This window comes from Triticum dicoccoides, chromosome 7B, assembly GCF_002162155.2.
Source record: "Triticum dicoccoides isolate Atlit2015 ecotype Zavitan chromosome 7B, WEW_v2.0, whole genome shotgun sequence".
Lineage (NCBI taxonomy): Eukaryota > Viridiplantae > Streptophyta > Magnoliopsida > Poales > Poaceae > Triticum > Triticum dicoccoides.
In genome coordinates this window covers 128,662,161-128,676,955 of record NC_041393.1, presented here as the reverse complement: position 1 = coordinate 128,676,955, position 14,795 = coordinate 128,662,161, and the positions used below count along the sequence as shown (strand labels likewise).

Genomic DNA, 14,795 nt, shown 5'->3' with positions numbered 1-14,795 from the left:
GGCACTCTCAAGAGCCAAGGCAAGCTCGGGCTCTTGAGTCTTCGAGTCACGCTCCAAACTCTCATGTTTCTCAATGAGAACCTGGAGCTCTTGCCGCACCTCTGCCCCCCGCACCTCCTGCTTCTCCCGCTCGGTGCGCTCCAAGGCCGCATTGCTTTCGGCCTTGGACACCGCCTCCTTCAGGGTCTCCACCTTGTTCGTGGCCCCTGCAATACCCATGTTATTCCTATCATTTATTGCAACCAAATCCTTTTCTATAAGGTACTACTTTAATATGGTATTACTTACCTTCCTTGTCCTCGAGCTGCTTCTTGGCAAGGCCGAGCTCGTTCTCGGACTGCTCGAGGCTCTACTTCAATGCATTGACCTCTGCAGTCAGTGCGGCAGAGGTTAGCAGCGCAGCCTGCAGTCCCATATTGACATATTTGTGTTAGACTCCTGCGTATATCTTTTAAGATCCTCAGTTCGGCTTTTATTTTCGAACACCAAACCGAGCATCAGGTGCTACTGTCTATGCAGTACTATTTCTACACATCTTAAATTACTTACCTCGAAGCCGGTTAGAAGGCTGGTACAGGCTTCAGTCAGCCCGCTCTTGGCAGACTAAACTTTCTGGATCACCGCACTCATAAAAGTATGGTGCTCCTCGTCGATGGAAGCGCCGTTGAGCGCCTCCAGCAAATTATCCGGCGCCTCCGGTTGGACGGAGGCCACCGGCGTCGCAGTCTCGCCCTTCTGACAAAGGGGCCGCCCGCCGGACTCCGGAACCACTGCAGGTTCTGATACGGAGTCCGGCACGGGGCCGAACTTGGAACCCTCGGAGGTTCCGCCCTCTTTTCGCCCAAAGTCCGGAAGGTCGCCTTGCGGCGCCTCCAGGACCACCTCCTCCTGGCTGGGCCCCTTCTGGGGCCCCACCTCGGCGTCTTCTACATCATGAGGGGAGGAGGCGGTCGGATGTGAAGTACTATTCACATCCAACGAACCCAGGGACCCGCTTGATGAAGCGGGGAGATCGTCCTTGGGCGGGCTACAGGGTTGTATTCGGCGTTAGAAGACACTATGCGACAAAGGAGAAATCATAAATTATTATGGAGTCTGGACACTTACAATCTCGCCAGGGGCTTGGCCCTCGAGGGCCACTCCTCTTCGCCGTCGTTGGCATTGGTGGAGTAGTCCGGAGGAAAGGTTCTTCCCTTCTTGGACCCTTCGGCCTCCCCAGTTGGGGAGGCCTTCCTTTTCTTCTCTCCCCCCGTTGGGGGAGAAGCTTCTTTCTACTCCTCCTCGTCTTCACGGGAGGAGTCCACCTCGGAGTCGTCAGATGATGAGTCTGATAACACTAGACAACGGGAACTCTTTCGAGTTCCCGTGGCCTTCTTCTTGGCCTTCTTCTCCGGCACCACGTGAGGTGCTGGGACCAGCAGCCCCGTCAAGCGGGCGTCCGCTGGGTCTTCTGGCAAAGGAGCCAGACAGTTAGCCTGCTCGGCCTTCTTCAGCCAGTCCTGTCAAAGGAGAGGGAGTTTAGATCCCGCATAGAGTCAAACTATGGAAAACAAGTGTCCCGTGAAGGGTAAAATAGCTTACCTCGCCAGCTTGACGCTGCGAGCTAAATCCGTGATCCTCGGTAGCGGATGCGGGGGCCTCGGCGCCCTTGAACAGCACCTTCCAGGCATCTTCGTACGTAGTGTCGAAAAGCCTACTCAAGGTCTGGTGCTGTGCCGGATCGAACTCCCACAAATTGAAAGGCCGTTGTTGGCACGGGAGAATCCGGTGGATGAGCATGACCTGGACTATGTTGACAAGCTTGAGCTTCTTGTTCACTAGCTTCTGGTCGCAGGCTTGGAGTCCGATCAGCTCTTCCAAATTGCCCCATGTCAGGCCCTTTTCTTTCCAGGAGGTGAGCCGTGTGGGGATGCCAAATCTGAATTCGGGGGCCGCTGCCCATTCGGGGTCACGCGGCTCGGTGATGTAGAACCACCCCGATGCCACCCTTTGATGGTTTCCATGAAGGCACCTTCGAGCCATGTGACATTGGGCATCTTGCCCACCATGGTGCCTCCGCACTCCGCTTGGCGGCCGCCCACTACCTTCGGCTTGACATTAAAAGTCTTCAGCATAAGCCGAAGTGGGGCTGGATGCAGAGGAAGGCCTCGCACACGATGATGAACGCTGAAATGTTGAGGATGAAATTTGGGGCCAGATCATGGAAATTCAGGCCATAGTAGAACATGAGCCCCCAGACAAATGGGTGGAGTGGGAAGCCTAGTCCGTGGAGGAAATGGGGAAGGAACACCACCCTCTCATGGGGCCTGGGGGTGGGGATGAGCTGCCCCTCATCGGAGAGCCGATGCGCAATGTCGCCGGACAAGTATCCGGCCTTGCGCAGCCTTTTGATATGCCCCTCCATAACAGAGGAGGCCATCCACTTTCCTCCCGCTCCGGACATGGTTGGAGAAGGTCGAGGCGAGATGTGCGGGCTTGGGCGCTGGAGCCAGAGTGCGCGGAAATGGATAGGCAAAGGAGGAAGAAGGCGTGGGTAAAAAGGTGGATCCTTATCCCCTTATATGGACGGACGGAACTATGCGTCCCCACCAGGCTGATAAAACTCGCTTATCTCCCAAGCGCCATAATCAATGGCGCGGTTGGGTTACCCACGCCCGTATTGATGAGAATCCCGGAATAAGGGGACACGATCTCTGCTTCGACAAGACGTGCCAAGGAAACCGCTTCGCTAAACGCGCTGAGGTGGAACAATAAAAACAATTTGAATAAAGGCTTGGCCGTGGTGTGACGTTATGCCGCGAAATACATCAGCAGATTGAACTTGTGTAAATATTATTCTCTCTACGGTGGTATGTGGAACTTATTTTGCAGAGCCGGACACTATCCTGGTGTTCAAAATCTTCTATGAATTATTCGGAGGAGGAACCCGCCTTGCAATGCAAAAGACTATATGCGCGCCGGACTCGTCGTCATTGAAGCCTGGTTCAGGGGCTACTGAGGGAGTTTTGGACTAGGGGGTGTCCGGATAGCCGAACTATCATCTTTGGCTGGACTCCAAGGCTATGAAGATACAAGATTGAAGACTCCGTCCCGTGTCCGGATGGGATTTTCCTTGGCGTGGAAGGCAAGCTTGGCGATACGGATATGTAGATCTCCTACCATTGTAACCGACTCTGTGTAACCCTAGCCCTCTCCGGTGTCTATATAAACCGGAGGGTTTTAGTCCGTAGGACGAACAACAATCATACCATAGGCTAGCTTCTAGGGTTTAGCCTCCTTGATATCGTGGTAGATCTACTCTTGTACTACCCATATCATCAATATTAATCAAGCAGGAGTAGGGTTTTACCTCCACCGAGAGGGCCCGAACCTGGGTAAAAACATCGTGTCCCTTGTCTCCTGTTACCATCCGCATAGACGCACAGTTCGGGACCCCCTACCCGAGATCCGCCGGTTTTGACACCGAAAATTACCTTCTGTGCGGCCGTTTATCAAATTTGAGAGATGGCGAGTCGTTGGCTTCAGCCCCCATGCCACGAGTGTTGGGGTGTTCGGGATAAACTTGAGCACTCTTGTTCCCATTCTTGGGTCCTTCGAGGGAGGCGTTCAACACGATGAACGAGGCAACCGGACTATAATGCTTGAACACTCTCACTTAGCCATAGAATTCTATAATTTTAAATTTCAGCGAAGCCCCTGGTATTCGGAAGACCGAGTTCGGGGCGCTATCCATGCCTTGGCCGGACAATGCCGACTCCTCGCTCTAAGCGGCATGAGTCTTTAGGGAGCCGAAAAACCTCTCGAACAGCGACCAATTCTCGCCCTATCATGACGGTCAGTTTTAGCTTTCTCCACTGAGGTGCTCAACCCAGCTCAACCGGGGCACAATCGCAGTGGTTCTCCCAGCGCTACCTTAGCCGATATAACGGAATGTAAGGTACCAAAACATGTGAACCGGGCAAACCCAACTATTGACCCAAGACATGATTCGGAGCCAATGCATATAATGCTATAAGTTCGGGGTGCTGCACTTGTGAAACTGTTCGGACTTATCACACCATGTTTTGGGGTACTAAAGCCCCTGGTGTATTGACCGTACCAAGTTGTACGGGTGCAACATGTCATAGATGAACATTTATGGAAAAAAAGGAATGCAATAATAAGCAGAAGCTATGTATTGTTTATTCAAAAGATACTGCAATAAAAGCAGAACGATACAAATAGTGCGATAAGCAAGGGATGGGACTATTTAACATGTCCCCCTCCAGGGGTAGGCTGCGGGATGGTATGTAAAACAGGTATACTGCTCGTAATAGAGACCACCTGGACACTCGACGTAGCTTTTCTGCTTCCCTGGCTGTTGCATCGTGAGTTCGGCGATTCTACCGCCAGACAGGGCTTCTGGAAAACGGAGTCCTGAGAATAAGAAAAAAAAGAATGACACAATTGGGAGCCCCTGGTGCGGTTGAGCCGCACTCTAGGCATGCCGTGGTCATGCCCCTCCCCCTATGCCCATGGTATCTCCAGAGCGTAGTTATGTACGCGTGGTACTGGTCTCACGATTTCACGAGGGCTGGGGTTGGGCCGCATTGCTACACGTGCTCGAAACGTGCCAGGCGGTCTTGTTGTAGGTTACTCCGGGCGCGCTTGACAGTGTCCGGACGTTTAGTAGTCGGACTCGAGAATTGCCTTAAGAGGCTGCTTTGTACTTCCGCCACGAGGGCCGTTGTTTGCTCCTCCGTTCGAAGAGAGCGTTCGGTGTTTCCATTGACCGTGATTACTCCTCGAGGGCCTGGCATCTTGAGCTTGAGGTATGCGTAGTGCGGCACCGCATTGAACTTTGCAAATGCGGTTCGTCCGAGCAGTGCGTGATAGCCGCTGCGGAACGGGACTATGTCGAAGATTAGTTCCTCGGTTCAGAAGTTATCCGGGGATCCGAAGACCACTTCGAGTGTAATTGAGCCTATACAGTTGGCCTCTACACCTGGTATGACACCTTTAAAGGTCGTTTTTGTGGGTTTAATCCTTGAGGGGTCTATGCCCATTTTGCACACTGTATCCTGGTAAAGCAGGTTCAGGCTGTTGCCGTCGTCCATCAGGAGTATAGTGAGGTGAAATCCGTCAATGATTGGGTCAAGAACCAATGCAGTGAATCCGCCGTGGCGGATGCTAGTGGGGTGGTCCCTTCGATCAAAAGTGATTGGGAAGGAGGACCACGGGTTGAACTTTGGGGCGACTGGCTCCATCTCGTATACGTCCCTTAGTGCATGCTTCCGCTCCCTTTTGGGTATGTGGGTTGCGTATATCATGTTCACCGTCCGCACTTGTGGGGGAAAGCCCTTCTGTCCTCTATTGTTCGGCGGCCGAGGCTCCTCCTCGTCATCGGCATGCAGCCCCTTGTAATTGTTTTCGGCATTTAACTTTCCTGCCTGCTTGAACACCCAACAATCTCTGTTGGTGTGGTTGGCTAGTTTTCCGGGGGTGCCATGTATCTGGCACGAGCGATCGAGTATTCGGTCCAAATTGGACGGGCCCTGAGTATTTCCTTTGAACGGCTTTTTCCGCTGACCGGGTTTAGAGCCTCTGAATCCGGCATTGACTGCCGTATCTTCAGCATTATCGCTGTTAATGCGGCACTTGTGCTTGTTGCGATGCGACCTGCCATTGCTATCCTTGGTATCCGAACTACCAGGGTTTTTGGTCAGGTTGTTATTGCGAGCTAGCCAGCTGTCCTCTCCCGCGTAGAAGCAGGTCATGAGTGATGTGAGGGCTGCCATGGATTTCGTCTTTTCCTGTCCTAGGTGCCGGGCGAGCCACTCGTCGCGGATGTTATGTTTGAAGGCTGCAAGGGCCTCTGCATCCGGACAGTCAACGATTTGATTTTTCTTGGTTAAGAACCATGTCCAGAATTGTCTGGCCAATTCATCTGGCTGCTGAATTATGTGGCTTAGGTCATCAGCGTCTGGTGGTCGCACATATGTGCCCTGGAAGTTATCAAGGAATGCGGCTTCCAGGTCTTCCCAACAACCAATTGATTCTGCTGCCAAGCTGTTGAGCCAATGCCGAGCTGGTCCTTTCAGCTTGAGTGGGAGGTATTTGATGGCGTGTAGATCATCACCGCGGGCCATGTGGATGTGAAGGAGATAGTCCTCGATCCAAACCGCGGGATCTATTGTGCCGTCGTATGATTCAATGTTTACGGGTTTGAAACCCTCGGGGATTTGATGATCCATTACTTCGTCTGTGAAGCATAGTGGGTGTGCGGCGCTTCTGTATTGGGATATATCACGACGCAACTCAAATGAGCTTTGTCTACTGTGTTCGGCCCGGCCGGAATTGCTATATCCGGCGTGACGGTTTGTCATCACGTGTCGTGGGGCGCCCACGCAATCCGTAGATCGATCTTATTTGCCTTGCCTTGTCCTCCAATATGTCTCGCAAGTCTGGCACATTTCCCCGTGGCTTTGTACTTTAGAAGCGACGCTGGGGTGCGGCTTTAGTGGAGAGCCTAGAGGCCTCTCTATCGCGGCCACGAGGTGGCCGGTCGGTCGCGTCATGCGCTGGTGATGTAGGTTTGGTTGCTTCCTCCTCTAATTGGGGTAGCATCCTGCGTTTTGGGTAGCTCTTGGAGGGGCGATCGAGTTTGTACTCTTCGGCTGTAAGGACTTCGGTCCATCTGTCTGCTAGCAAGTCTCGGTCAGCTCTAAGCTGCTGCTGCTTTTTCTTGAGGCTGCTTGCCGTGGCTATAAGCCTGCGCTTGAAACGCTCTTGTTCGACGGGATCCTCGGGCACGACAAATTCATCGTCGTCGAGGCTTGCTTCATCTTCGGAGGGAGGCATATAATTATCGTCCTCTACCTCTCTGTCCGCCGCTCTATCATGAGGGATGGCTTCTCCCTCCTCCTGTGCTGAATCCTGCTGGAGGGGGTTGTCTTCGGCACTGTCCGGGGTATTATTATCTCCCGTGCCGGAATCACCGTTTTTGCTGTGACGGGATTTAGAGCGGCACCACTGACACTAGCGCTGGGGCTGTTTCTTGGAGAGGTCATCCTCCGCTGTTCCATTGCCATTCCCATCTTTTGGGATGTCCACCATGTATATGTCGTATGACGAGGTGGCCGTTCAGTGCCCTGTAGGCGCTGGTTCTTGGTTGTCTCCTGCATTGTCGTCCATACCGTCGATGTCTTCGGAGTCGAAGTCGAGCATGTCGGTTAAATCATCAACAGTGGCTACAAAGTGGGTGGTGGGTGGGCGTTGAATTTCTTCATCGTCCGCATCCCAACCTTCCGGACCATAGTCCGGCCAGGGCTCTCCTGATAAAGAGAGAGACTTTAGTGAATTCAGGATGTCGCCAAAGGGCGAGTGCTGAAAGATGTCCGCGGCAGTGAACTCCATAACCGGCGCCCAATCGGATTTGATTGGCAGGGGCGCGGGAGGTTCAGAGTCCGGAGAGGAGTCCGGCACCTCGGAGTCATAGGCTTTGCAAAGGACAGGGATGGTGTTCGGCTATCGCCGTAGAGATCGTAGCCCCTGAGGCGGTGTCCAGCCACTCGTCCTCGATCGACAAAGTCGGCTCCGAGCTAAGGGTCGGAGCGGACTCTGGTGCGGCCTCCAGGGCCCTGTTTGGCGGCAGAGCTAGATCATACCCATCGAGACAGTGCGGCGCACTTGGCTGTGGCTCGAATCCATCGAAGATCAAGTCTCCGCGGATGTCAGCCGTGTAGTTCAAACTCCCAAATCTGACCTGATGGCCATGGGTGTAGCTTTCGATCTGCTCCAGATGGCCAAGTGAATTGGAACGCAGTGCAAAGCCGCCGAATACGAAGATCTGTCTGGGGAGAAAAGTCTCACCCTGGACCGCGTCGTTGTTGATGACCAAAGGAGCCATCGGGCCTAAAGGTGATGACACAGAGGAACTCTCAATGAAAGCACCAATGTCGGTGTCAAAACCGGCGGATCTCGGGTAGGGGGTCATGAACTGTGCGTCTAGGCGGATGGTAACAGGAGACAAGGGACACGATGTTTTTACCCAGGTTCGGGCCCTCTCGATGGAGGTAAAACCCTACTCCTGCTTGATTAATATTGATGATATGGGTAGTACAAGAGTAGATCTACCACGAGATCAAAGAGGCTAAACCCTAGAAGCTAGCCTATGGTATGATTGTTGTTCGCCCTACGGACTAAAACCCTCCGGTTTATATAGACATCGGAGAGGGCTAGGGTTACACAGAGTCGGTTACAATGGTAGGAGATCTACATATCCGTATCGCCAAGCTTGCCTTCCACGCCAAGGAAAGTCCCATCCGGACACGGGACGAAGTCTTCAATCTTGTATCTTCATAGTCCAGGAGTCCGGCCAACGGTGATAGTTCGGCTATCCGGACACCCCCTAGTCCAGGACTCCCTCACTACCCATAGGATTTTTATATGTTGTCCTAAAGCCCAAAGTGCATCATCTAGTTTCTTAGACCAATTCTTCCGGGACCTATTGATGTCTACTGTGCAACTTTATTCTTGTAGACATGTGTTGGGCCTCCAAGCGCGGAGTTTTGTAGGACAGTAGCAATTTTCCCACAAGTGGATGACCTAAGGTTTATCAATCTGTGAGAGGTGTAGGATGAATATGGTCTCTCTCAAACGACCCTGCAACCAAATACAAGAAATCTCTTGTGTCCCCAACACACCCAATACAATGAAAAATTGTATCGGTGCACTAGTTCAGCAAAGAGATGGTGATAAAAGTGTAATATGGATGATAGAAATATATTTTTATAATCTGAATAAATGAAAACAGCAAGGTAGCAAATAGTAAACGGGCACAAAAACGGTGTTGCAATGCTTAAAAATGAGACCTAGGGTCCGTACTTTTGCTAGTGCAACCTCTCGACAATGCTAACATAGTTGGATCGTATGATTATCTCTCAAAGTGCAATAAAGAATCACTCCCGAGTTCCTATTAGCGGAGAACAAATGATAGGAATTGTTTGTAGGTCACGAAACCACGTCAAAGCTATTCTTTCCGTTTGATCTACTCAAGAGTTTGTACTAAAATAACACAAAGCTATTTTTTCCGTTCGATCTATCCTAGAGTTCGTACTAGAATAACACCAAAGCAAATTCATATTCATAATACTCAATCCACACAAAGAACTATAAACAGACCCCAAAGTTTCTGTCGGAGAAAAACGTGCATCAACCCCTATGCATAGATTACCCCAATATCATCGTGGGAATCCGTGAATTGAATGCCATAACACATATCAAGTGAATCAATAATATACCTCATTGTCACCTCAGGTATTCATATTGCAAGACATATATCATGTGTTCTCATCTCTGAATATTCAATCCGACAAGACAAAACTTTGAAGGGTAAAGATTCAATTCATCATAACAAGAGTATAGAGGGGAGAAACATCATATGATCCAACTATATTAACAAAGCCCATGATATAGATCACGAGAGAGAGAGAGAGATCAAACACATAGCTACTGGTACAAACCCTCAGCCCCGAGGGTGGACTACTCCTCATCGTGGTGGCCGCCTGGATGATGAAGATGGCCACCAGAGATGATTCCCCCCTCCGACAGGGTACCAGAATAGGGTCTAGATTGGATCTTGTGGATACAGAGGCCTGGCGGCGGCGAAACTTCTGATCTATGGCTACCCCAATGGGTTTCGGAACATTTGGGAATTTATAGCGCAAAGAGGGGGTGCGGGAGGCCACCGAGGTGGGCACAACCCACACCTGGGCGCGCTAGGGAGCCTTGGCGCGCCCTGTTGGGTTGTGCCCCCCTCGGGGCACCCCCAGGTGCAGCTCATGCCCATTGGGTTCCTTTTGGTCCATAAAAAATCTCCAAAAAGTTACACGGTGTTTGGACTCCGTTTGATATTGATTTCTTGCAATGTAAAAACAAGCAAAAAACAGCAACTGGCACTGGGCACTGAGTCAATAGGTTAGTACCAGAAAATGATATAAAGTTGCTATAAAATGATTGTAAAAGATCCAAGAATGATAATATATTAGCATGAACACTTCATAAATTATAGATACCTTGGAGACGTATCAGCATCCCCAAGATTAATTCCTACTCATCCTCAAGTAGGTAAATGATAAAAGAAACAATTCATGAAGTGTGAATGCTAGCAAACTGCATAAGTTTGATCAACGATAATTTCAATCACCTTTTCTAGCATCACAACATCAATTCTTTCTTATAAAACTTCTCATGTTATAGTAGCAACCAATTCACATGTTATGGTTCAAACAATGAATTCTCTTGAAACTCAACAACCTATGTTCTCAGTCACCAAGCAATTTCAATTCAACTTATTCAATAGAGTTTAAGTAAGAGCTCCACATACTCAACCATCATATAGTCTTCTATGATTGCTAACACTCACCGCGTACACATGAGCAAAACGTTTCAATCGGACACATAAAAAGATAGGGGCTTACTATTTTGCCACCCAATGTATTCACCTTTGGGTGATGTCAACAATAATAACTCATGCTACCCATATTCAACTGGATATATGTGCCTAGATCTTTCCTCACCACATGATGCTTGCCAAAGGAGAAAAATAAAAAGGAATAGAGAGAAAAACTTTGACTCTTTGCATAAAAGTAAATACTGAGAAGTAAAAGATAGGCCCTTCACAAAGGGAAGCAGAGGTTGCTATGCGCTTATTTGTTTGTATGCTCAACCCCTTAGTGCAAAAGAATGTCACGTTATATTGCCCCTTATGATAGCAACCTTTATTATGCAGTCCGTTGGTTTTATTGCTTTGCCATCATAAGTTCGTACAATGTTCAATTTTCTCTTACACTAAATGAGCTAACACTTTTAGAAGCAATTTTTATTTCCTTATTGCACCGGTGACCACTTACTTGAAGGATCTTGCTCAATCCTTAGGTAGGTATGGTGGACTCTTGAAAATAGATTTGGGTTTAAGGGTTTTTGGATGCACAAGTAGTATCTCTACTTGGTGTAAAATATTAGGCTAGCAAAGATAGGGGGCAAGCACCACATGTTGAAGGATCTATGACAATATAACTTCTATGTGAATATGAACAAACATAAACCATTACGTTGTCTTCCTTGTACAACATCAACAATTTTGGCATAATAATATTTTTATGGGGGCTCACAATCACAAAAGATTTCTAGGATAGTGTATTTATATGTGAAAGTTCTCTTCCTTATACTAATTATTCGTGAATTTCTCGTATGACCAATATTGTGATTGTCAAGCCTAAAAATATTTCACTTTCTAAACCCAATGTGAAGCTACCACTAGGCATGATATAATTTCAACTTCATGACATTCAATTTATTAAACAATTTAATCATAGGATATAAGTGACACACAAGAGTAAATGAAAAACTACTCCAAAAAGATATAAGTGAAGATCATGCGAGTAGTTAAGTAAATAGGTAGCTATTTGAGGACTCTCTCTTATTCAAAAACTTTCAGATCTAAGTACTTTATTAAAACAACAAGCAAAATGAAAATAAAATGACATTTCAAGAGTAGCACAACTCATGTGAAGAAGCAAAAACTTAGGCTCAACCGATACTAACCGATAATTGTTGAAGAAGAAAGTGTTGGCATCCTGGATTTGGGGGTATCCAGCCCTGCCTGCCTGCGGCCCACCACGTGGCTCCATCGACGGCCTGGTACGGCCCAGCTTCAACAATCAACACCACAAGACCCTCGCGAGGGGCTCAGCCTCGCGAGGCGTGCAACGCCAAGACCCCCAAGGGGATCGGCCTCCTCAGGCTGGCTCCTGAGGGGCGGAGAGTTCTATGCAAGGTTACCTCACGAGGCTCAACTAACGTGATCCATGACGACCAAGGCCAGGCGGGCGCCAAATGGGCGCAAAGCATAGGTTTCAAAGGAGGCAAGCCACAGGTGCGGAGTCCCAAGGAATCAGCCAAAGGTTGCCATTTCGGTGCAACGAGACCAAGACCGCCAAGATGGCAGGACGGAGGTCATCAATGAGCCCACATCAGCGTCACGACCAGAGGCTTTTCACAGGCGAAGACTACTTTTGTCAAGATAAGTTTTACTACTTGTCCCCTTTCAAATCCGGCCATTGTGGGATCCCTTCCCGCCAACATTTGAGAAGAAGACCAAGGCCACTATAAATAGGACTAGCCACCACCGTATAAAGGGAACGAGACAAGGCAAGCAGAATTAGAACACACCACACCAGCTCAAGAACACCTCACCTCCTAAGGCCAGTTCATCCACTGTACTAGGTCATCCTCAGCCCTTTGAGGCAATCCACCAAAAACACTGGAGTAGGGTATTACACCACAAGGTGGCCCAAACCAGGATAAACTAATGTGTCTCTGTGTCTCTTTGAGCTCGACGCGCTAGGCTTAGGAGGATCATGAGTAGGCTGGCAGGCTAGGTTGAGATCTTCGCACGCACCCCAGAGTTCAAACCTCTCAAGGGTCTGTGGATCCCTTAATCCGACATTTGGTGTGCCAGGTAGGGGTGTGTCGGATCCTCTCTTCCGTCGATCGATCCACCGCCACTACGACACCTCCATGGCTGACGCGCGCTGGGCTCACGACGAGCGTCGGGCTGTAGTCGTTGCCCGCGTCGCTCAGACTGCTCCGATGGGTGATGGTTGTGCCCTTCGCGCTCCATCTTCAGTGCCAACACTGCCACGGGCCCTGACGGCCATGAGCAGCAAGCTTCATCGCTGCACCCATTGGTGCGCCGTGACGGGCGCATCGCTACTCCGTCACTGACCCCAGCAGCTTCATCATCCCATGCGTGCCGCAGCCAGGCAGACGCGCAGGCCGCTCTGCTCATGGCGCGGGAGCTCCTTCGCTACCGCCCAGTTGGTGACCTCTTTGAGGAGTGGCTCAAGCGGATCGCTGAGCTCGTCAGCATCGCGCACGGGGGCTCCACCGAGCCGGCTCGCTTGCTGCCTCAGCACCCACCTGCAGCGGGTGACATGGTGCACGGGGCTCCTCCACCACCTCCACCACAGGGCGTCATCGTCGAGCCAAGGCGTGTGGCTCCATGGCGTGACCTGCCTCACCGTGCACCGGCTCAGGATGACGTGAGTTGCCAGGTGGTGCAGCGTCCCCAGGGATAAGCGCGCGTGCTTCCAGCACCCCAGCGCCAGGCCCGCGTGCCGCTGCAGGAGGTGGCAGCGCGCGTGCACCAAGACCATTTTGCACCCCCTCGAAGACCTCAGGTGGCCACGGCAGGATGCCCGTGTTCACTCTGGAGCTCCGCAACATCGTCTGGCCAAGCAAGTTCAAGCCAGACCAACCTCCACACAACGACGGCACCGTCGACCCCGCCGAGTTCCTGCAGTTCTACGAGCTGAGCATCAAGGCGGCCAATAGCGACGAAAAGATCATGGCAAACTGGTTCCCTGTGGCCCTCAAGGATGGCGTGCACTCTTGGCTCCTGAACTTGACCGAGGGGTCGGTTTCTTCCTAGGAGGAGATGCGCAGCCGCATCATCGTCAACTTCCAAGGCACTCGTGACCGTCCGCCGGCCATGGGTGACCTATGTCGCATCAAGCAGCAATCTGGAGAAACCCTGCAGAAGTATATCCAGCGCTTCAACAACGTTCACCTCAAGATCCCCAAGGTGTCGGACGAGGCCATCATTTCAGCATTCATTGATGGCATCGCGATGTACAGATGAAGGAGGAGCTCGCCATCCATGAGGATCTCTGCACTGCTCTGGAGATGTTCAACATGGCGAACAAGTGTCCAAGGGCTGAGGAGAGATGCCTCTCCCTCCTTGAGCTCCCCGATGCCGATCCAGAAGACAAGAAGACCAAGACCAAGGACGTGAAGCGCAAGGGGCCAGCCGTGCTTGCGGCCGAGCCAGAGACGAAGCGTGGCTGCGACCACCCCGAGTCATCCAAGAGCAACTGCCCATTCTACGTCTTCCACAATGTTCACAACCACAACACCAACGACCGCCAGGAGATAAGGAACCTCCACGACGGGCGCCTCGGTCGATGCTTCGAGCGCAACGATCGAGGCTACGGTCGTGGGGGTGGCCGAGGTGGAGAACGTTGGGACGGACACGACCATCGTCAGGAGTGGCGCGACCAGCCTCGTGAGGACCGCTAGCAGGGCCAGCCTCGCGAGGGTGCCTGGAGGGAGCATCCTCGTGAGGAGCGCCCTCAGGGCAACGCTGCTCTGGCTCCTCTGCCTCCACCGCCAAGAAGGAATGAAGATCACCACTAGGACGAGGGGGCTGGGGGCTCCCAGGAGCCTCGCGCCATCGCCTGCATCTTGGGCGGCTCACAGGCCTAGGCTTCCCACCGCGTCTTCAAGTAGTTCACGCATGAGGTGAACGAAGTGCTCCCAAAGCCCGAAGCAACTCGCCCTCTCAGGTGGTCTAAGTGCACCATCACCTTCGACTCCTCAGACCAGCTCAAGTGCACGGCCACTGCTGGCGCGCTCCCAATGCTCTGCTCCCCCGTCATCAGCAACGTGGTTGTCACCAAGACTCTCATAGATGGCAGAGCAGGCTCAATGTTTTGTCCGTTCAGACATTCGACGGGCTTCAAGTGCCATACTACCAGCTTCACCCCACCAAGCCATTTTCAGGAGTGACCGACGGTTCTACACACCCGATAGGGCAGGTACACCTCCCTGTCACCTTCGGCGAGTGCAACAACACTACAACAAAAGACACATCCATGACATTTTGGGCCGAACAAATTTTTTTCCTGTCATACATATGACACTTCTATGACGATAATTGTGACAAAACCCAGTATCATCATAGATGTGGTGGG

At 51.1% G+C, this 14,795-nt stretch overlaps 1 pseudogene; it reads right to left on the bottom strand.

Moving 5' to 3' along the window:
* The window catches only part of LOC119338729, a 93,691-nt pseudogene extending 80,492 nt beyond the window's left edge, over nucleotides 1–13,199 (bottom strand).
* Between the last annotated feature and the right edge of the window lie 1,596 nt (nucleotides 13,200–14,795).